This window comes from Hetaerina americana, unplaced genomic scaffold (assembly GCF_022747635.1).
Source record: "Hetaerina americana unplaced genomic scaffold, ioHetAmer1.1.p SCAF_5, whole genome shotgun sequence".
NCBI lineage: Eukaryota > Metazoa > Arthropoda > Insecta > Odonata > Calopterygidae > Hetaerina > Hetaerina americana.
The window spans coordinates 73,337,799-73,361,475 of record NW_027287095.1 but is presented as its reverse complement, the minus strand read 5'-3'; the positions used below and the strand labels follow the sequence as shown (position 1 = coordinate 73,361,475).

The 23,677-nt window shown below is 40.9% G+C and overlaps 1 long non-coding RNA gene across 1 annotated transcript in view; it reads left to right on the top strand.

Moving 5' to 3' along the window:
• The window catches only part of LOC139693533 (uncharacterized), an 821,473-nt gene that overhangs the window by 414,649 nt on the left and 383,147 nt on the right, over nt 1-23,677 (top strand). The gene's annotated exons all lie outside the window — the stretch shown is intronic.

Here is a 23,677-nt window from a genome sequence, read left to right as displayed (position 1 = left end):
GGTGAAGGCCGGTGTTGGGAGGTGTATTGGCAAGAGAGCATTGATTTCTTTCGATTCATCGTTTATTTGTGTCGGAAATCAATGAAAGCAGCTTAATTTTCATAGAAAATCGACCTCGGGCACACGCCAATATTATAACTTTCAGTAAAAGGATCACGTGAAGACTTTCGTGTCGTCCTCCTCTACTCCGAATATCATGAATTTTTTCGTCACCGTATTATTATGTCCTATTCCAGGATTATGTGTACCTGAAAATTGTAGCATTCTTTCCCGGGGGATTCTTCAACCACGTATGGCAATTTTATTATCTCTCCGTTATATTCAGCGCATAGAATGGTGGTCATCTCCTTCTGATATAGCCCAGGGTACTTGGATTGCTTTTCCATTATTAATCGCTTTGTATTGATGTAACTTTCCTATTTTCGGGAATCCCTTGTACAAAAGTTCTCAAGCCATTTGCCATATTATTTTTCCAGAATTTCTGTAAAACCACTAATACCGAGAGCAGTTAACTCTTTTACCGCAGAAATACGGTGTATATTCGTATTCATCATATAATTGAAGGTATGAGTAATTATTATAATGTATATTTATTACATTTTTCATTGATTCTCAAATATTTTAGTGCTTGCTTTCGATTTTGTTATTATTTCGTATCGTGTGAGGGAAGAGCAAGTACTTGAGTCTGTCGGTGACGGTGTCCCTTTCAATTATTTCATTTCCGTGGTCGAATTTACTTCCGTAATTTGGTGCACAATACGAGTAGTATCGGGGATCGAAATGGTGCGGTGGCTATCGTACTGGCTTCCCACCTAGAGGGCCCGGTTTCAAATCCCGGTGGTGTTGAATATTTTTCAGTGGTATCTCGATCCTTACTCGAGTTGCTTTGTGGAGAGCAATTTGAGTGAGTGTGCCGTCCGTCGGATGGGACGTTAAGTTGCGGACCCCTTGGCGCCTTTCGTAAAGAGTAGGCTAACGCCGACGCCGGGTTTCTCTCCACCCTTCATCCTTTCCTGTCCATCCCTAATGTTGCAAATGACCTCAGCTGTCGGTCGTCTCCCCTAAATACTAATACTACGGGTACGTAATATCATCTGACTTGGAAGAAAACTCAGATGTCCTGAACATTTCGAAAGTCTACGTCTTGCCTTCCCTCTTCGAGAATCAAAAAGTTGATTCCTGACTGCTTAGTAATCTTTTTGCTCTTCTCGTAGCCATTTTCAATAAACAAAAAGGATTTTCTCTTCAAATTGTCCAATACATTAATTTCCCCCATGATTCCCAGTCACTAATCAATTATTTCCAAATGTGGCCTAACTGAAGTGTCGCAGCACCTGTCTCTTACTTTTTCGTTGCATTTTCCTATAAACCGTCAAATTAAACCTAGCTTCTTTTGGCTGACCCGAATTTTCTTCTAATCTATATCTACATTAATATCCCGCAAACCACCAAAAATCTAATGGGTACAAGCACCTGGTGGGAAGGATAAGGGATAATACAGAAGAAGGGTGTTTAAAGGGGTTGGGAATGAAAAAAATCTTTCACTAAAAATCTCTGAAAATTCGTGCATTGTTGTGCAAATACATGCTTGCGGAAAAATTAGTTCCAAACAAGTGTTAGTTTCACCCACTATAGAAGTTCTCTGGTGTACTTAAAAGGTGGGAATAAAAATGAGCCAAAACCACTTAAAAACCCGCGAGAGACCGCCACCATACCAATTCAGGTCACGCAGAACTTGAAAGCAAGAAGGGGAAAATTCTATTAATTCATGGCCATACAATTAATGCCCCCCCCCCCCCCTAACGTCCCAGGTAGAAAATGTGGTACCCTGCTGTTGGCAGCGGAGTGCGTATCAACCCCACGGAAAGGGACAGGGGATGGAAGCTGGAGCTTGAAAATACAACAAAAGACGGTTAAAAAGTGTTGTACAATGTACTACGTTAATTATATGTCAGTCCCAGTCGGTCATGTATGCATGTATTAACCCCATGAAAGGCTTGATTCCAGTGTAACAGCAAAGTACTTGACATGTTTTTAAGTGTTTTACTCGATCCCATCTATTTTATATTGATGTATTGTTTGTGTTTCTTTTATTCCAAAACTTCAATCCCGTGCATATTTAATTCTAACCTCCTTTCCCTCCACTACTCCGATATCTGGTCTAAATTGTTAGAGAATAACTCACACATTCAGCCGTCGTTATTATTTCCCTATAAATCACTGTGTTGTTTCACAATATTTAATGATTGCTGCAAACGTGGGAGTTTAGGTCGTTAATGGATATCAATAAGAGTAAAGTCCCTATAACACTTCCCTGGGGTACTCTTAAAGTTACATCTGACCCTAAACCAGTTGTTAACTTTCTCGTTGATACGATAATGTCTTTTATGTTTAATCTCAATTTTTCATGAAGGACATTATATTTCCGACCATGATATTTTATAAGATTTTGCATGATATCGATGTTTAAAAAATCGTAAAACAATTGGGTCCTCAGTATCTTTACCTTTGTAAATGAGGTTATGAGTGAAAACTTCCAGTGTTGAGGTATTGAGCCTTCTTCTATCGACTTGTAAAAAAGCTGTTTAAAAATGAGATGACCAATCTTGCAATCGAAACACCGGTGTAGTCAATTGTAGTTTTTAATTGATTAGGACAAGTAGTAGTTGTCATCATGGTAAATCAACGACGTTGGTCATATTGTGCATTTCCTTACGTTGTGCCAAATTACATTTCAATAGGTTTCATAATATTTTGGATAAAAACATTGTCAAATTATGTTCTTTAGAAAAAAGCTGGGTTCCATGAGTGCGTTTTAAAATTTGACCGAACGAGTTTGATTTGAAAGAACTCCGCTGAATGGACTTGTTAACCATTTTGCCCCAATCAGTTCCATATGGCACGAAATGCGGTTAACTCATCCCAAATTGAGTCATCTCTCCATCAAGAGTTTTTTTTTCGCCTGTTTTCACTCCGGAGGAGTGAAAATGCAATCGCGTGCTCCCTGTTGCGGACCATCTACGCGCTGCGCCTGAAAGAGACGCTGAATGCAGCGATGGTTGAGGTGGAATAACAAATTTCCTCTCCCTCCGGCTGCAGTTTTTTTTGTTCGCCGAGAGGGTCCATCGGACGCGAGAAATTACGTATGGGAGTTGGGGACAAACGACCGCGCGACCTAAATGCACTCGGGCAGGTTATGTGCTGCGGCGAGGATGAGGGGGAGACAGTACCTCCCTTAACCCTCGGTCTATTTTGAGACCGACCCTTCCCCCCTCTCTCAACCCAAATGGCGACGGTGGTGTATGTGCCTCGCGATCCGCGCGTTGAACTCTATAAGCCAATTAATAATATTTCCGTGCGACCTGCCGAAGCTCCCCCGGGGGCGCGTGAATTGTTTCATTTATACCCACCCCCCCGCCGCCTATATCGGGGTTATGGTGAGTGTGAAGGGAGAGAAGTGCGGAGGACAGAACTCTTCATTCTCACTCCTCAACAATCGGCGTCCCTCGTTGTGGAGGGACGAGTAGGGGGAGGACGCGGATGAATTTGTAAAACTGATTGAAGTAGACTGGATAGTGGGGGCGGGCGGCACGATTCCCGTCGTTGAGAGTTTCTGTTTTCTCTATCAGTGTGTAGGGGGAGGGTTTGTTCAGGGGGAAATATGAGAGATTCGATCGAATCCCCCCCCCCACCCTTCTCTCATCTCTCAACTTTTGATAACTCAATCGGCTTCCCGTTCATTTTCCGTGCGTCGAGGAAGCGGAAATACGTGGATCGTGCGGCCGCCGCGCGCTCCCTCCCGGTGGAGACGTCCTCGTCGCTGAAATGACGGGAAAAAAATGTTCCTTCTTCTCTTTGGCGGGCGGCTCATTCTTTTCGGTGATATGTCCACAGGGTTAATCCTTTTTACTCGCGTCCCCCCCATGGCGTGATCACGTACGTGCCTTTCCGGCTAGCAGCTCTTTTCGGATGGGGAGTTCATGCACGACCTTTCATCGGTGTCCGTTGATGCAAGTCACGAAATATGACACCGTCGGGTGGGGAAAAATGGAAGGAGAACGGGTAAACTAAAAACATCCTCACGAAATGAGAAGAGGATTTTTTGTTTCTTTTTTTTCATTTTTCCAATTTCAAAATATTTATTATATCTGGTTCCTAGAGCATTATTGGTGATTATTTACTGAGGGTTAAGTTGGAGTTCAGGTAGGATTTACCTATAACTTTTTGGGAACATATAAATTCATCCAAATTAATATTTTTTTGTGTGGAAAAAATTCAGTTTTCCTTCACTTTTTATCGCGAATAAGTGCCACTCCTTGAGTCCTGTCAACTTTAAATGCACTTGGATGCTTGTTCGATTTTTTTGCCTTTATGGAAGACTTTTCCGCGAAGAAATATCTACTATCTCTATGCTACTTTTTGAATTTTTTCTCCTTATTACGTAAGCACGAGTGAAATTAATACCCCGTCAAGCATAACTGATCTTAAACTTGTTCACGGCATGAATTTTTGGCCACCCCAAATGAAGACACTCACAGCCAATACATCTATATGCGTAATAAGTGATTTTGCATTATGTTCGAGCTTGTATGTATATAGAAAACTTCTTCATGAACCATTATAAAATAAAACAACAAACTAGTTTCATAAAAAATGAAACTAGTTTGCTATTTTTCCAATTCGATTGATTAGGAATTCCACGCACGTTGAGCCGTGCACGTCAAATTTTTCCCATAAAATTGCAATTGTTCTCTTACGTCGATTAGGAAGTCTGGTTGAATATCGACCGTCTGTAATAGTCGGGTCCGACCTTTCGTAATTTATGTAATCCCCTGACACGAAAACTAAACGCTTTCACCATTCATATTTCAGTGTCCATACTGAATGCGAATGGAAAACCAGAATAATCCGAAACCTTGTGTCACGTGCCGAGGAATCTATATATACACAATATGTCGCAAGCCGCAGCAAATGAGGACAGAGACCTATGCAAAAAAATTACAAGAAGAGGAAAGAATTAAGTGGATGCATCCAGAAGCCAGATAATTTATAGAAGACGGTAACTGAAGGAACCAGAAACGAGAGGAATTGCATAGGAAGGCAGAGGGTGAATTGCGACAAGCAGGTCACAGGAGGCTTCAGCTCAAGGAAATATGAAAAATGGAAAGGAAAATTCAAAGAGCTACTATAAAATATCGCGAATAGCCTATAATGAGTGAGATCGTAAATGTACAGGATGTGATCCTATTAATACACTATGGAGAGCGACAGACAAAATATTGGCACACCCGAGAAAGCTTCACCGATAGATACATACTCGTACTCTCGTTGGCGGCATAGAAAATTCTGTGGTCTAGGCCATTTCTTATTATTTAATTTTTAAAATTTAAATTTCGGCTCAATTAATATAGGCGGCAGAAAACTACCACTACCACTACGACTACCATTATGTTTCTTTAAGAGCCTCTGTTACAATAATCATTTAGAAATTCCACAACTTCGATTTTTAGAGTTTCTCTAAAAATTCAAAACTAATTGCATTCAACTCTGTATGTATACTCATTCACTGACTACAAATTATGTTGTTCGTATTCGAAAACTTCTGTGTTAAGAATTCAGAAAATTATTCACCACATTCTTTCAGTGTTACTTTTCAACTCTCAAGTACGATAGGGGCTTGGGGAACTACTTCCATGAACTGAAATATTACTGGAATCGGCAATTCTAGCCAAAATCGCACTTTATTTCAGTCTTTTTCCGTAATTTCATGAAATTCGAATTGTACACTGCGACTTCAAAATTAAATATCATTTAGATATTCCACCAGAAATTATTCCACCAGATTACCAGAAATTTTCCATCCCATGACTGTTGATCTTACTCACTCAACCGCAGGCCCTTTACGGCGGCTTGCGGGGTATTATGTTTCCGTATATTCTTAACTTGACTGCAAACTTTAGACTCATTTTTAGGTCGCTTATTGTGATATCATTTACATGGCTGTGTCAAGCATTTCATCCGTCATTGCCTACTTTAAACGGCCAACTTGCCTCCTTTCAACTTAGACCATACATATTTCTAACAGGCCTCTAACCGATGAGGAATTGACTTACATAAATCATTTAAAATCGAGAACAGATTTTAACCTTCGTTAAATTGGATGAAGGTTTGAAAAAACACGTTTAACGTCAAAGAGATGACACCACTGGTGAGTATCAGAAGTCATATTTGGCTAGTAGCATCTCTTGAGTCTACTGCACCGGGGAAACCGAAATGGAATGTGCAGACTCGATTAAATACTTGGGCGCTACCCTCACTCACGACTCCTCCGGGGTGAAGCACATACGGTGAATATGTGGACAAGCTAGCAAAAAATTAGAATTTATTAGAAGAGAGTACTGGGTAAATGTGATGACAATGTCAGAGAGAAATGTTATCTTTCGCTAGTAAGGCCTCATTTAAAATATGCTGTCAGTATATGGGATCCTCACGAAGTTGGATTGATTGCCGAATTGGATCGCGTGCAGTGTAGAGGAGCTGGATTTGTAAAACGTTGATATGATTAACTAAATAGCGTATGCAAAACATTAGAGGAACTAGACAGGGCATTTCTCAAGGAGTGAAGGTTAAATTAGAGATTAAATCTCTAGCTTAAATTGGAGGGATGTCTCTACAGAAATGATACTGACAATGTATTATTAAACCCATCGTACAACGGTATGCGAGATCACGTCAATAAAATTTCTGAGTACCCTGCAAGCCATCGCTAGGGCGTGCGGCAGGCGGTGAATACACACACCAGACTAATTTTGACCCGAACATGACCCCTGCCGCGGCCGGACATTTTTATTCTGATCCGTTATCGCTCGTGGAAAAAATGACATCTTAAATCTATCTGTTCTACACACAATCTCTCTAATTTTACTCACATGATCTCTCCCACCTAAGCACGATGGGGGTAATGAATAGTCTCGAGATCTTTGGTGTGGTCAGGTGAGCACCAGTGACGGTGAACATTGTCGACACCTTAATGTGGTCAATACTCCAGATAATAAAATCCATGATATGATGAAGATTGATAGAAGACTGCGTAAGATTCTTAATTACCTGGCATCACATTTCCATCGCCTCCAATCTCCTTTTCTCATCTGCTGCTATCGTCCATGTCTTGCGACCTTACAGTAGTAAACTGCATATTTTAGTTTATTATTAATCGCTTCATCATGTCTACGCTAGGAACATTTTATGTCAGTTCCATTGTCATCTAACCTCTTTTCGGTTGCACCGTTTCCGCTAACTATAATAATCTTGGATATTTCATCGTTGGCGGGTGACCGAAAATCAAAATCCCTCGGTAATATAAAGAGTGCGAGTCGGAAAATTAAAGCACCGGGAAACACCCAGGGGTTTTTATTTATTCTTTTACGGTGGTATCTCAAATTGGAATGATATACTTACGAAAATAAATGTTTAAGAGCAACGGCTTACCGGGAATACTTACGATATTTCAGTGCTTTCCGTGGTGTCTTCTTGTCGGCACTTCATAGATGTATTAAAATATAATGGCCAGAAACAGTCACGCGAACACGACAGCGAATGAGTACAAACCAATAAACAATGTGTTAGACGATTGTAATTAAACAGGCATTAAAAATGAAATTTCATTAAATAATAAACTCTTTGTGAATGAATTCCGTGCAGTGACTATCCTATTTTCCCCTTAGCGTCCAGCATTTGTTTCGTTTGTCTGTATGGCGTTTCACCTCTTAGATCCTCCGTTCATGGCTTTTTATGTAATTCTACCCATCAATTTTACCCTCTCTTGCTAACTTTAGGTCACTAATGTAAGTCTATGTATAATTATTGTCTAAGGTCTACCTTGCAGCATGTTCAACAAAATTATTTTTTTCCCAAATCTCATTTGGACTTCTAAGAGAGTCTTGCTGAAGAGTAGGATGTTGGGTTGAGTTTAGTGAGGACAGACAAGAGAATGATTTAGTACTTTGTGTCCATCCAAACCTACGTTAAACGGCTTATTACCTCTAATAATAATTTGGGATCCTTTAGTGATGATTTTATTCCTCCATTCCATCTTTATATTAATTCTATGACATCGCGTTGTCCTTATGTATTATCTTTTCAGCTTCTTTATCTTACCTAAGCCAGAATTTAATTATTACTTAAGCTGTCAATTTTTTTTAGTTTAGCCAGTCTGCAATTTTTTGCCTCTCCTAACAAGACACAACTTGACACACTACACTATAATAAACGCTTCTTCAACTCCGCTTTCATTCTACCTTCCCCCATTCCCACATGCCCATTATTCTCCCCTCGTATACCTTGCAGACCTAACGTCCTGTATCAAAGTCTTCAACATTCCATCGCCAATCAAACTGCTCTGCATCCATCATTCCTGCCTCCTTTGGATTTCTCCCAACAGCCCTCTCTTCCCCCCCACCATGACTAGCAGTTCTTCGTTTGTTTTCCTTTCTGTCTACTTCATCTTTTACATCATTCTACACATACCGCATCTCATAACCCTCCAATATAAGCCCATAATCTTGCTTCACCGACAATGTTTCCAATCCGTACCAAACTATCCTCCTTGTGAAATTTTCGTAACATCCTCGCCCAAAGTCCCTATCATCAATTCTCTCATCCAAGTGAAAGCTTGTTTGCCTAAGGCAAGTCTTCTTCCTATGTCCCTTCTACTAGACCATCTTGGTTCAAAATAGGTAAACGTTATCACTTGCTCTAGCTTATGACCTCATTTTAACGTTAGCCTGGAGCCACAGGGTAAGGAACTGTCCTAAATATCTTGATGTGTAAGTTTCACGTGTCATTGGGCTTTGTATTAGGTGAACTCCATCGTAACCTTTCAAACCAACCTTCGGTTTGATTACCTGGGTCTAAAGAACTCAATCTTCTACTCTACTATTAAGTGTCGTATAATTACATGCTTTTATATTTTACGAAATTTTCCTTAATTTCTAGAAGATGTTACCTCACATGCTGGGTCTAGTTTTCAATTGACATTTATCTGAAAAATACCTTCATAGTCATGATCACTCTGCCATCAACACCCCCATTTCTTGCTTCTTCCATCGCTGGTTATCTTGCCTTTAATGAAACAAATTACTTCCATTTTTGGTCTCCTAGAGACATGATTATTGTGCCTTTTAATGTAGTGCCCCTAAGGCACCCTTGGACTGCCGTTCGCACGCTCTAGGGCTGTAGTTATACGAAAGTCATTAACATGTAGTTGAAAATGTGTAAAAATCTTTTTTTTTAATTTTGGCGCTGGTTATTTTGGTGGCAGGCTATTTTCACATCCAGAAAAGGTGGATTCATGGGCGGTAAATAAAAATTTCTCAATGCTTCTGATATCAAATGTGCATAAGTAACGCCCTGTGAAACATCCGCTTTTGGGGAATCCGGTGATACTGTAGGGGGAAAAAATTCAATTTCCGGAGAAACGACCGAGAGGTCTCTTTGATTTCTCGGGAATCGGGCGCTGGTTTTTCCGGGAAGAAAATTTTCCATGAATAGTCCCTTATCCTCTCCGTCCCGGATTTTTCACCATCTCCCCCCATCCCCTCTTCAACCCCCTCGCCCTTCCTTTAACTACTGCCATCACCTCCACATCTCCCTCCCTCTCGCCCCACGCCTGTTCCAATTTTCGGATCCGTTCTTCCCCCGCCACCCTCCTCCCCCGCCTGAGCACCTCCGGAGACCTCGACTCCTTTCTCCGCTGATTGATGTCAACCTGCTTTCCGCTTTAATCCCTCTCTTTCGTCCCTCCTCTTCCTCTCTTTCCCTGCTTAGTCTCCCCTCGCTTCCTACGTGTTTCCTTTCGGCCCACCGTCGATAGACCCTGCCAGGGGGGACTTTTTCATTTCGTTTTGTTTTTATTCGGTCGCATGCACTACGTAATGTGTCATGCCTCGTGACAGCGCCTTAAATTTTGATGAACCTCCTCCCCCGTCCGCTTTCACCCTCTCTCTCTCGTATGCCCCTTAGAGCGTACTCTTATCCTTCGCTCCCTTGCAAGTTATCCTACATCTGAACTTTTTTCCTTCCTCGACGTTCCTTTACTTATTTCCCCTTCAGTTTACACATTTCACCATAGAATTACTTAATTATTTCTATGGTCCCCATTGATATTTTCTTTTTTTCCCTTTCACGCATCTTCTCCATTCCGTTTCCCATCTACGCGCCTTCTTTCTTCCCTTTTCTTCCGCAGGTCAATTTATAAACTTTACAGTCACTTAGTATCACTTATTCATGACTCATTTTTGTACGCATTATCAACCCAATGTATTCCGATAAGTATATAGTAGCTCCAGTTTTACGTATATTCTGTAGGTAGCATAAAAAAGATGTATTCAACCTATGATATTTTGATATTCAAATCCGTTGTTGTAGATGTGACTTTTTGGAATCTATTCATATCGAATTGAGACGCGACCGCTTTAGGAAGTCTTCACAAAGTTTTATTCATTCCCGACCCGGATTTTGACGTAAATCGTCTCACATTCGATATTCAATCATATTTGACAACGTTTTCCAATCCTTTTTTATTGAAGTTAGATACAATCGGTAGCTATTTCCCGTTCATATAAATAATAATTAAAATATATTTAGTTCAGTTAGAATTACATTTCTAGAATTAAAGAAGCTCTGTGTAGAAGATGTACATGATGTATTCTATTCTCTCCCTCTTTTGTGTGTGTTTTTCCAGGTTGTTTTTTTTCAGTGGGATATGATCACCCGTTTTGGACCATCACGGTCAAAGAAGTAGGGACATAAGGAGAAGAATTGCGCTAGGCAAAGAGACTTTCACAAGGCGGAGCGAGTTGATGACAGGGACGTTGAGTAAGAATGTTAAGAAAAGACTCGTCAAAACTTTGATATGGAGCGTAGTTATGTACGGCGCGGAAACGTGGCCATTGAAGCAGGAGGATAGACGTAGATTGCAGCCTTTAAAAATGTGGGGGTGTAGAAGGATGGAGAGGGTAAAATGGAGTGAAAGGAAAACAAACGAGGTATGTGCCAGTCATGGTGGGCGAAGAGAGGGGTTTGTTGGGATAAATCCTAAGGAGGCAGGAAAAATTGGTGAAGGGCGTATTGATCGGTAGTGGGATGTTGAAGACTGTGATAGAGGGGAGAATGTTAGGCAAACGAGGAAAGGGCGGGAACAGGATAAGGATGTTGGGCGGGATGAGGGGTGGAAGGAAGTAATCTGAGATTAGGGGGGCTTGTTATAGAGTAGGATGTTGTGTTATGTTTGTTTAGGAGTCACAAAATATTTATTTGATAGTTGTGTCCTCCAAAAACTACCTTAACTGGTAGATTAGGTAACAAAAAAATAATCAACTTTGTTCAATGTGGATGTAAGGAGTTCTTTGCTTAAAAAAATAGGTGTAGTTCGTATTTGTGTTGCTTTTTATACTGTACTACTAATGAATTATCGTTCATGTTCGCGTGCTTGCGTTCTATTGTATTGAATCATATGCAATGCCTATGACGGTGAATTAAATATAACGTAGGATCTAATGGTCTAAATTCTGGTCATATTAAGCCGCTTTGAATACATACTTCCCTGTATATGTCCGCTTCTCTCTCTCTCTCCGGCTCCTTTCGTCCTTCTCCCGTCCATCTTTCGCCCGTTTCCAACCTACTTCCTTCACGGGGCCCACCCCTTCCTCTCCTCCCTTGTATGCGGTGTTTTATCAGCCAAATGCATAGCCGATAGTCTCTCTCAGCCGCCCCCAAATCTCAAACCGCGACGCTTTTCATTTCAGTGGATTATTCATTATAAACGCGGTTGCTGGTTTGACTCCTCCGACCTCCCTTTCCTCCCTCGAAAATCTCAACCCACACTAGCGACGACTCTCGATATAGAAACCCTTTTCCTCGATTTATCGCTCTTTATATCTTTTCTCCCTCCCTCTCTTTATCTCTAAATATATCTCCCTCCATTCCTCCATGCCTTCCGAAGCTAAAATTAAATGATAATCATTACACGCGTATTTAAAGTTTCTTTTCTTTGCTTTGTTTTTAGATCTTAAAGAATTGAAGAGGTTAAATGCTTCCTATTTACTTATGGAACTTTATCTGGGAGCGGTGGCAACAAAATATATGTAGTGCTTATTAAATTTTACATATTGAATTAAGTAATTTATCTTTCCAAAGACGTTTCGCTGACGTCTGTAAATTCATTAAATTTTTGTGATATTTACAAATAGAACGAAGATTGAAAGTGTGATTTGTTTAAAAAAGTGCGTCATTTCTCTGTTTATTAGTTTTTTGATTTTGATATTTAATTCAAAAATAACTTCGAGTAAAATAAAACAAAATTAACTACTACTAATAATACTGTTATATTGATTTTTTCATTTTTTACCATCATACGATGTTCATGTGTTTTATTTTTCCTTAGTATACATATATTCTCCTTCCCATTCGAAATTTAAGGTAAGGCAGTACTCCATTATTAATATGTCCCATTTACTAGGCTTACTGCGCTTTTCTTCTCCGAATTGCTTGTTTCGCGCATTTGATCCATTGCACCCGCAAGAGGGCATTCCCAGAGGAAATAAACGTGTTAATTCCGTCCGTTCTCACAAACCCGCACAAGCCACTAAAACCCACGAATATTAATCCTTCCTTCTAATGATTCATTCCGGACTACTACCACCTCATATGCCGGAAGGAATTTCACTCGTGATATCGCGAAAGTTAGCGCTCGCTGAATCTTTTTTTTTTGCCACCGCAGTTTAACCTTAACTAAGATGTCACGAAATCGGTTTTATACAAAAAAAAATCAGTTTTTCGCACATGCGCCAGCGAACTAGTTAACACACGACTTTATAATCCATATTCGCTTCCACTCCGCTCCCTTCATCTCTTCGCACTTCTCTACCAAGTATCGAGCATCCCTTGAAAGGGGCCTGGAGCAATAAATATTGAGGGACCACTTCATTACTCATACTCTCCGAACTTTGAATGTGCTAAAGATAAGCTCGAAGTCCGAGTCCTCCATTCTCGCTTTTACCCCCGTGAGCACTCCCATTTATCCTGCCATGTTATGCAGTTTTATTCGTGGGGTTTAACGCTGACAGATACGGAATAATTCTGGAACCCGTATTGCATTGGGATGGCGAGACCACAACGAGATATTATGGCAAATTGACTGTTATGCATTCCATCGTAAGGATTGTATCCCCCCTCCTACGAGTTATTACCACACAAAATAAAAAAATTACTCGGAGGTAATTCGAACAGAGTGGACGGAACATTAAAGCTAATACCAATAATCATTAGTTTCCTGCCCCGCAAGTGACCTTCATAGCTCCTCGGGGTCTATCATGTAGTAGATTAGATTTGTCGAGTTAGTTTGCATATGTACAAAGGGAGGGTAAACCGGACGCCTTAATTTTGAACGTGATTTTCTTGACCTAAATAGAGAGAATTCATTAAGAATGTTTATCCATGATGGGATAATTCGAAAAGAGGCTAAATGTCGGACATCTACGGGGACTTAGTGATACGGGATGTGGAAGAGAAAAGGAAAGCGAAAGGTTCAGGAAATTGTGCAGCACGTTGTAAAAAAGAAGTGACGTAATTCTCAAGTTGAAGCGAGCGATATGTAGCATCATGTCTCAAGAATGTGTGCATAAAAACATCAAGGTAGTAATATGAATAGCCATATATTGTTTTCGAAGGTGTGGAAATTCAGTTCAGGCGCGTCGAATCTTGCCGACAATGTGAGACTCGAACGAAGTGAAAGTGTCCACTGAAACCCTCTTGCCAGACTTGATCATGGAGTTAGATGGACGTCTACGTTTCCTGGTGTCGTTTTTGGTCTTGAGGTACAGTTTACCCACCCTATCGGTCAGTTATACCTGTATTGTGCATCGCGGCATATTCTCGAAACGAGTGTCTCTTTTTAAAAATTTCTCTCTTCTAAAAGATGTTAAGATCGCAACATTCTGCGTAACCTGCTTCGTTTTCCTACTTATCAATTCATTTTGTATTTGATGAAACGTCTTTCATAAAATAATATAATATAATAGACGTTCCGCGTTTACAAGACCCCTTTAGATGTTACCACTTGCTCCTTAAATTAAAAACAAGCTGAAGGAGAACTATTTTACAAAGACCGTAGTTTCCTCCTTGTCGTTAACTTATACTGCCTGCATAATGACAGTAGACGATAAATTGTACGGTGAAAAGCATGTCACTGTGAGCTGAGCTGTGATAAGCGCGTGTAACTTGACGCAAATGTTTTGGAATCTTTTGTGCGTTTCAAAATGCCTCGACTGCGTTCGCGGTTGTCTTGGTGACGTTTTCAGCAGGAGCATAGTTTATACTTTGTTTAGTTGCGTGTTTTTGTTCAACAACCTAGGGCTGTGTTCGGAAAATATCGTTTGAAAGGTTTTTTTTTCGTTATCACGAAATTTATTTTCGTTGTTGTGAGGAAAAAATAAATAAAAGTTTTCATTTTCGTTGCCGTAGAAGCTAATGCGAAGGGGGTAGGATTGGATTTCTTCATCTTTTCACGGGCTAATCTTCGAGGAAACCGAAACTCAAGTCGTAAAATATTCCTCGCAATCGCTCTCTCATTGTTATCGCATTTCCTCCACTTGCACTCTCCCCTCCCCGTTCCCATCCAATTAGCGCCCTCTTCAACGCACGTCGTCGCAACTCTCCGACAAGGATCGATTGCATTTGTGTACTTCACTTCGCTCTCCAAGTTAAACGTGCACAGTGAGAGGCAATCAGTGATCCCATTCGAGACATGGGTTGCATGTCCATGGATTCACGGCGATTGTTTCCCATGCGGTTCGTCCGCATGATTTTTCTCCCTTGGTCATTTTATTTCAATTTTTTTTTCAATCTCGTTCGGATTCCCTCCTCGTCATCTCTTAACGGACGGAATTTTGACACGCGGAATGCGTGATTTTTAATCCAAACTCGGCCTTTCGAGGAAAAAAATATAAAACTTCATCATGAAAGAACTCGTGGACGTTAAAAAAAAAAGAAAAACGATGATCGTGCTCTCGTTTCGAACGACTTTCAGCGTGGATTTCCATGGAGAGCGAGTCTTCCACATTGAACGTACGGTTGGAAATTCCTCTGCTATTGGAAATTCGGAGAGCCAGAGCTTTTATCGGCTTTTAACCGTCTTCTTCCAATTATTTTTCAGTGATTTTTCGCGGTTTTTAAGGGGAGCTGCTGATATATACAGAGAGTAATTTTAAGAGTGAAAGTTGGAGAAACTTTGTGATTCTTGCGCCGTTAGTGTTTATTTTTCGATTAGTACTCTCAATGTCCGTCGATCATGGCTCGTGTGCGACTCGAGCTTTTAGGTCACCTTTTTCAATAACTACGAACCTGTGAAATCATTGTATGAGTGTTCTCATGACGTTTAACAATGCCGATGTTACGGAGGCACGAAACCCTTAGATATTAAACTAACATTAGGTTTTAGCTTTTGCGTATTTAGCCAGTTATTACTTTGTAAGCGAGGCGACGATTTGGCATTCGTATTTTAAAAAAGTCAAGCTCATTCATACACATGTTTGGGAAAGTGTTGGATGTAATTTTTTTAAAGTTTCCATTGGATGACTGTGATATGAAATGAGTTGTGAAAACCATCCATATAGCTTCTACCTCATGTGCCGCTGTTAAGGTTCTACGAGAAACTCGTAAATTGTTGGTATTTGTGGAATTATGTCACTTTCTACGCGTATCGCCTCCGCCAAGTCTCCTTACTTTCATGAAATGTGAGTGTGGAGAAGGATGGAATTGGTGAAATAGACAGATAGGAAAACAATCAAGAAAGTGCAAGGCATGGTAAAGGAGAAGAGGGGCTTGTTTTGAATAATTGCCTAGGAGGCAGGAAAGGTGGGTACAGAGCGTTTTGATGGGCAATGGAAAGTTGAAGACTGTGACAGAGCATGTTGGGCAAGCGAGGAAGGTGCAGGAATAGGATAGGAATGTTGGACGGAATAAAGGGGAGGAGGAAGTTTGCGGAATTGAATAAGGGTTTACTGCATCAACATAACAATACCCCGTAAGCCGCCGCAATAGCGTGTGGCGGGAGGTGTTAGGTCACCACCCGTAAACTAGAATAAAACCTCATGCAAAACCAAATCGTGTTACCTATATGATGAGGGTAAAGAAAGCAACTTTGCACTTCCACATAAAGATATAATATTTCATGAACATGGTTTCCATGCTGCCCATCATCATCAGGAGACAAACATCAAACATTTTTCAACTTAGATAGCCTGGCTTCAAGAGGGGAGGAAGGTCAAAGTTTCTGTCTCTACCCTCATCACGAAGGAATTCTACAAAGTTAAACCTGAAGCTGTTAAGTTTAAATGTTACCTCTGCACAAATATTAGTTTTTTCATGCACACGACAAACCTTAATCACAGGAATGAAAGCAGTTACATGCAACAATATTTAATAACAGAATACGTACATTCAAATCATGCTGTAGAACTGTTAAAAAGATGGGTCTATTAAATAAACAGAATAGCATGCAGGAAGAAACATGCAAGATATCGAAAAATATATATACCAATAATTATAATTATCTCCTACGCGATTGCTGGCATGTCTATCATGACCTCTAATGATTCGAGGAAAAAACGACATTTTAAATATATCCGTTCTACAATAAATCTCCCTGATTTTACATTGTGTCGGATGTCGGATTTCATGTCTTATTTTGTTAGGAGAAGATAGGAAATGTATCGTGATCGTGGTACCATTATGTAAGCTGTTTCCGTCCAAAACCTACCTCAAACGGTAGAATATCGGTAAAAAATCAGAGCAAATTTTTCCTGAATGGGTTAGTGTCCATTTCCTTTCACGCTTCCAATCGGCCTTGCGTGTGTACCATCATTGCGTACAATTTCTATTTGTTGTTCGGAACAATATAGAATAGCATTTTTTTCTAGAGGTTTTTCGTAGGAAATTCTTGGGCCGTCGATAAATTAAAGTTAGGCATTCGTAATTCTTAAGAATCAGTTCGATAGATGAGTGAATATCAGTGATTGAGAAAGTTTACACGCGTGTTACGTTGGTGACTTATTGTCTTTTCCATTGAAATGAAATCGAAACGCCGCAGATATCATGCTTTCAGATTGGTTCATCATATTTTCATGTTTCCAAGTAATAATAGTCGCTCCGGACGAGTTAAAGAGAAAATACATATGTTCATACCCGAACCAGCGAGTAAAACGGCCGTGAAATGTTTGCGCTTAAAAAAAATACTATTCTTCGGTGTTTGTACACACTTAACTCAGGGCAGCTAGAGAGAAGCAGGGTTCTCTTGAAATTTAGGCCGAGAAATGAAACAAATATGAAAGCTGGAAAGTTATCGTAGTTTTAAAATAATGGAGAAAGTTATGTCATCATAAAACTTACGCTACCAACTATTACTATTAAGACAGCCAATCTATTTAAGTAGAGCTTGTGGGGTATCTCTGGCATGTCTATGTAGTGAAGATGTTGACGTGTCTAGACTCTTCCAGGCCACATTCAATGCTCCACATCCACATTAATGCTATTGCAAAGAGCGAACAGAAAGAGGATAAACCTACGATTGAATCTTTTCGACAATGGATGGAAGTGACTCGGAACAGGAACTTAATCATTCAAACGGCATTGCTTTGATTGAGGAGACCACAGTGATAATTACAGGAAAATAGATCTTGGCGTAAATCAGTCAAGGAAGTCCTATTGTTATCAACAAGGGACCATGCATGTGGACCAAAAACTCGTACTTAGCAATACTCCTCACCCACGTGAATCGATCAACGGTATGTCTATCAGTGGGCTGCATAAAGAATATTTTCGGCTTTACGGGAAGTTATCAGGAACTTTGACGTAACTATAGAAGTTACGTCGTGATAATTTTATTGTTTGATTGTATTATTTCTGGCGCATGAAACTAGAAACTGAGAATCGCAACAATTAGACTCAAATTTAAGTTTTTTTATCACGTATTTAAATTCGAAAAAATAAATTATGATGCTTAATGTCGAAAGCTGATTAATTATTTTTTAATCAAAGTTACTGGCCGAGGGTGCCATGCTAGTGTGTGTCGGCACCTGTGTTGTACACCACTGATTTCGTAGTGCATGCATGTCGTAATCGCTATGAAGGAAAAGGAGTGTCACGAACGCCTGATACATAGTAGGTATTCTGAAGTTCCCTACATGACCGGCGACCGAAGACACTCCCTGCCACACGACCCATTGCCTGCGACTCTCAGGATAGAATGTCGGTGAGGATGGAAAGAGAAGGAAAAAAAAATTCCTCCCGGCGGTTTCGTCGAGCGAGAATAGATTTAACGAGCCCGAATGCGGCGTCACCCGCGGGATTCCCGTCCTTCACCCCCCCCCCCGCCCCCACACGCACCACACACATATCCCCCACTTCCCCTTTTGCATCTCCCGCTGCCTCCGTGCGTGAAATTCGTCGAGTTTCACCGTGCGCGGATGTAACTCGACAAAGGGAAGAAGGGAACGAGGCCCGCAAAACCGATCCCACCGCCGCCCTGCGCGAAAGTTCCCTTTTACTCGTTCGCCTCGCGGACGTGCTCATCCTCCGTGATTCCTCCCCAAAATCCTCCGGGAAGGGTATGGTTGGGGAACGAGTGTATGTGTGAGGATAGGGTGTGTTTGCTGGAGTCAGGGTCGACTCTTGGGAGGGAGAGACGGCCTCCTTTTCTTGTGCACTCCTTCTCTTAACCCTTATGCTATTTCTCCTTCTCCCGCCAGCTCCCTCAACTTAATCCCGTTCCCGGTTCATGAATTAATTATCAATGTCTTCAAGTTACCTTATAGCTCGAAGCAAGGATTTAGCGATGCAGCAGGTGCTCCGGGGAATGATTCGAAAAAAATAATAGGGGCTGGAGAAAAAAGCGTGCGATTGAATCTGGCCGAGTGCTGAAAATTTTGTTGTGTGTAAATCCAGGAAGTTCATCCAACGATTTGGTCAGTAAATTATCTTCGAGGGGTGAGTTGAATAAGTGGCACTATTTTTTTTAAGGTAATATACCGGTTAAGGTAGGTTTTTGGATGGACATATAGTAATTACTAATTCAACAATTTTTGACCCCCAGCAAAACACAACGTCCTACTCTACATCAGGTCCCTCTTCAGCCCTGAGTACTTTCTTCCTCCCTTCATCCCGTCCAACATCCCTATCCTGTTCCTTCCCTTTCCTCGTTTGCCTAACATCCTCCCCTCTATTACAGTCTTCAACATCCCACTGCCGGTCAATACCCCCTTCATCCACTTTTCCTGCCTCCATAGGATTTCTCCCAAAAACCCCTCTCTTCGCCCACCATACCAAGTACTTCCTCATTCGTTTTCTTCTCTGTCCATTTCACCTTCTCCATTCTTCTCCACACCCACATTTCAAAAGCCTCCAGTCTACGTCTATCCTCCTGCTTCAATGACCACGTTTCCGCACCGTACATAGCTACGCTCCATCTCAAAGTTTTTACGAGTCTTTTCTTAATATCCTTACTCAACGTCCCCGTCATCAACTCCCTCGTCCTCGTGAAAGAAGTGGCACTATATATGTCTGTATGCCTTGCACATATGCGTAGTTTGGATGGCTTTGAAAGTTGGGTTTTGGGAAGGGTAAAAATGGTTGGGTGGGCCAGAGTCATTTCTTCGCATCTTTATTCAGTTTTTTCCCTGAAATATCTAAACATTTCAGTACACTTGGGGAGAGGGCTCATCTCAGCGCTCGCGGCTTCCGACTCTGGCGTTATCCGCATAGTTCACGTTTCTCCGCCCATACTTCGGTGTGTGAAGTAAAAGAGAATTCATTCGAATGACACGAAGAATGCATACGAGTTTAAATTAGGAATTATTGAAAAGACTTGAAAATGTCCAAAATGTAGTTCTTGTCAAAATCACTTACGAATTTACACCCTAACCAACGTAAATATTAAACAGATATCTCATGAACCACTCAAAATAATCTAACAAAACATATTTTTCAGAAATCTTTAACGATGTCCAGCAACAAGAAAAAATATAGTTGAATGAAATATAATTTAGAAAATATTTCAATGACGTTTACGATACCGAGACTGTCGGGACAGAAGAAATGACTATAAAGGAAACAGAAAAGGAGATAGAGGAGGTTTCATTAAGACAAAAAATAGGAAACGGAGCGTAGTACAACGGAAGAGACGAACATGGGACATGTCGACGTTAGGTTTTACGAAACAGTTAACTTGAATTGAATAGGTAATCTGGGTAGACAGATAAATAATATACATATCCATTTGAAGGTAGAGATAATAAAGCGCCAATGGATTATTAAAAGTGTTATTCAATACTGTTGATAATCAACAGAAGGCCATTCACATCTGTAATTGTGCAGTAAATAATTTCCTGTCTCCACCAAATCCACCTTGGACCGGTAAACTACTTTTAATAATAATGACCTGTACTCTTCTCATTATACTAAATCGTCATCGATAAACTGGTGCAAAGAGGCATAACGTTTTAATGCTATAGCCATTATTGTATTGTTAGAGAGTTTGAAAAAATATTTTCCTTGAGCACGTAACCCTACCCTGAAAATTACATGGTGAGATGTTCATAGTACTCCCTACATTTGTGATTCACACTCCCTACATTTGTGATTCGCTCTTACTTTTATTTTCTTCGTTTAATTGATTGTCTCATTAGCTATCCCTAATTTTGGCTATCTTTTTTAACCATGCCCCCGACATTTTGTATTCGCTATAAAATTATGGCCTTTAAATATCCGTGCGATGAAGTTTTTTTTTCTTTATTTGACCGGATGCGAAGGAAGTACGTACGTAGTAGCCATCGAAGGAGATGCCGTGGCTTGGTCATCGTTTGCTACGTCTACCTCCGACTCTAAAAAAACCCTCGACGCGCAGCGCTGGGAAGCGCATTCGTGCTGTAAATTTATTTTTCACTGTAAATAATCTTCAGCGCGTGAGCGATAAATAGTTCGGGACGTGTTCCTCCCTTGTTGTTCGGGTATTTGCGAGGGATTTGTCTTCCCCAGAAAAACGGTCGCTGCGAGGATTACGCGCGACTCGACATCAAGGGTCCTCGCAATCCCCCCCCCTCCAATCTCCCCGTCATATTACACACCCGCGTGCGAACACTGGTCTCCTTACTCCTCGTCCAAAAAACCCCGTGTCCCCTGCTGCAGCTCACTACTCACTCTCTCGCCCCACCCTCACCAACCCCCAGCCCTCATATTCACTCCCATAGGAAGGACGGAGCCCGTTCAGCACGCACCTGCTAACCGTTTCCGCATCCCTTCTCTTCGCCTCCGATGATCACAGGATCGTGAGGGGGTCTGGTTTGCAAGTGTGTTAAAGGGAACGGCGGTCTGGGATGCCCCAACCGTCTCTCTCCCTCGGCACCCCCCCCCCCGTTCTTGCCGAGCCGCCCTCTCCGTCCTCGCGCGGTTTTAATCTCGACGTGGGGTTTTGAGGGAGTGTTGGGGAGAGTTCGAGGGGATTGAATCTGAGATCAGATGTGCCCTTCTACCTCTTGTCTCCCCCCCCCCACACAAACCCTTAACCCTCTCTCTCTCCCTCTCTTTCCCCACAGGGAGAACTCGGGAACTTTTTCCCTCCTCGGTTTCTCTCCCCCAATTCCTCCTCCCCCTCTTCCTCTCAAGGAGAGACGTTTCCGAGAGATTCTTGTCTTCTCCACGACTGTTTCTCTTTATTCCCTTCAGCGTGAGTGACTGGAGGGCACTCTTGCCTTGTTGCGGACAACGCTCAACGGCGTACGACGAATGGAGACGTAATTAAAACGCAGGCGTTTTAGTTCAGCTGAAGTCGACAGGCGCAAAATTCCGACGAAATAAGGTTTTTCTTATTTCACTAAATGGTTGGTTGAAAAAAAAATCTTCGGAGCTTCATGTTTTCTTGTGACATTGCAAAGGGTCTCCGGTGCCGACAGTCATGGCTTAAGCCTCGAGACGGATTACCGTTTAAGTTTTGACTGATCCTTGAGAAGGAAATGCCGAACGATAAGCGCGCCGCTCAAATGTTCTCTGTTGCAGAGCCGTTATATGGCTTCATTCTGACAAAGGGAATGCAAAGGACCGACAATTTATTGCTTCTTTTAGGCAGATAACAGTTCACCTTCTGCACTCATCCGGTTATGGTTGGCGGAGAACGTCTTGTGTGTTGTAGTTATTCGATCAGTCAGTGAGCTGTTTCGAAATGTTTATGCAATGCCTCAATCGTGCTTGGGGAATTAATAATTTGGGGGATAGACTTGACATGGAACCTTCACAATACAAAAACTCTTGGTTGTAAATTTCCCTTCACTCGGATAAAACTCATTTTGCTCAAGTTTAGGAAAAATTGCTCCTTTTCTACCAATTTTTGGGTGATCGTAGCACAGAAGAACCCACGAACCGTTTCGATGCGGACCTGCCATGAAGTATTCAACATTGATCATACGATGAAATAAAATTAGGCGAGTATTGAAACATTTGAAATTTTAATGAGTGTTGACTTTTTTCGCTCTACATATAGGTAATTCCAAGAACAATTGAGAATAAAATAAATCCTTTAATGTTACCTAAATACCTTCAAGAACTTATTAATTGGAATGTGAGTTCTTGTTTTTATCTTTGTTTCATGTTAAAGGTTTCCGACGATAGCGTCACCACATGTGTAGGATTCCACACTGCACAAGTTATTCGTTACGATGCGGACTGGTTTAAGGAACATCACAAGCTCTTGGGCTACGCGTGGAAATTTTTGCGGTTTTTGAAAATTCTTTTCCGTTAACAACTGATGAAATTAAGTTTAGAGTGACTGAAAAAAATATGAGAGATCAATGTTTGCGAAGTCATCTCATTTGGTTTGACTTAATGGTACGCAGATAACATTTAAGTTTATTTCGTATTATAGCTGATCTCTATGTAATTGTTTAATGGGGGTGTGTACGAGAACGTTATTTTATCGTGTTTAAAATGTGTTCCAATATCAATGCGTCTTCTTGCCTTTTCCGTGCAAGAAAAGTTTAAAAGGGGTGATTTTGTAAAAAAAAATGTTCGCGATAAAATCATATTTCGACACTTCTTATTTTTTGACAGTGCAGAGTTCTCTCGATAGTATGGATGTGTTCATGACATCGGGTTTCACTATCAGTTGGTGAACACCAATTCGGAAACGTAAAGCGTCTATCACTGTGACTGCCGAGGTTATTAGTATTGTCTCTATGCCAGCGCGATTCGACAAACGTCACAGTGGATGAGTTCTATCTTTGAGCGTTTGTCAAAATATCTTCGTAATACTTACATGTGTGACTTGAATGACGTTTTCATTCGTTATAACTCTACTATCAGGTAATTGTTTATGTAAAATATTGAAATTTTTCTAAAGGATTCAATGAGGAGTAAAGTATTTTGATTTTGTTTGAAAATAAAGTTCAATTTTTCGTTGACTAGTAATCATTTTGAGTGACCATATCTAATCGTTCTTTTTGTAAATTAAAGTTGTCAGCCAACAGAAATAATTCAGCTGCTGTTTGCAGTAGTGTCATTAGTTTTTATTTAAAGGGGAAAATAGAGCCTACTTAAAATTTTTCATACCTTAATTGAGGCGCTTAAGGAAATTATA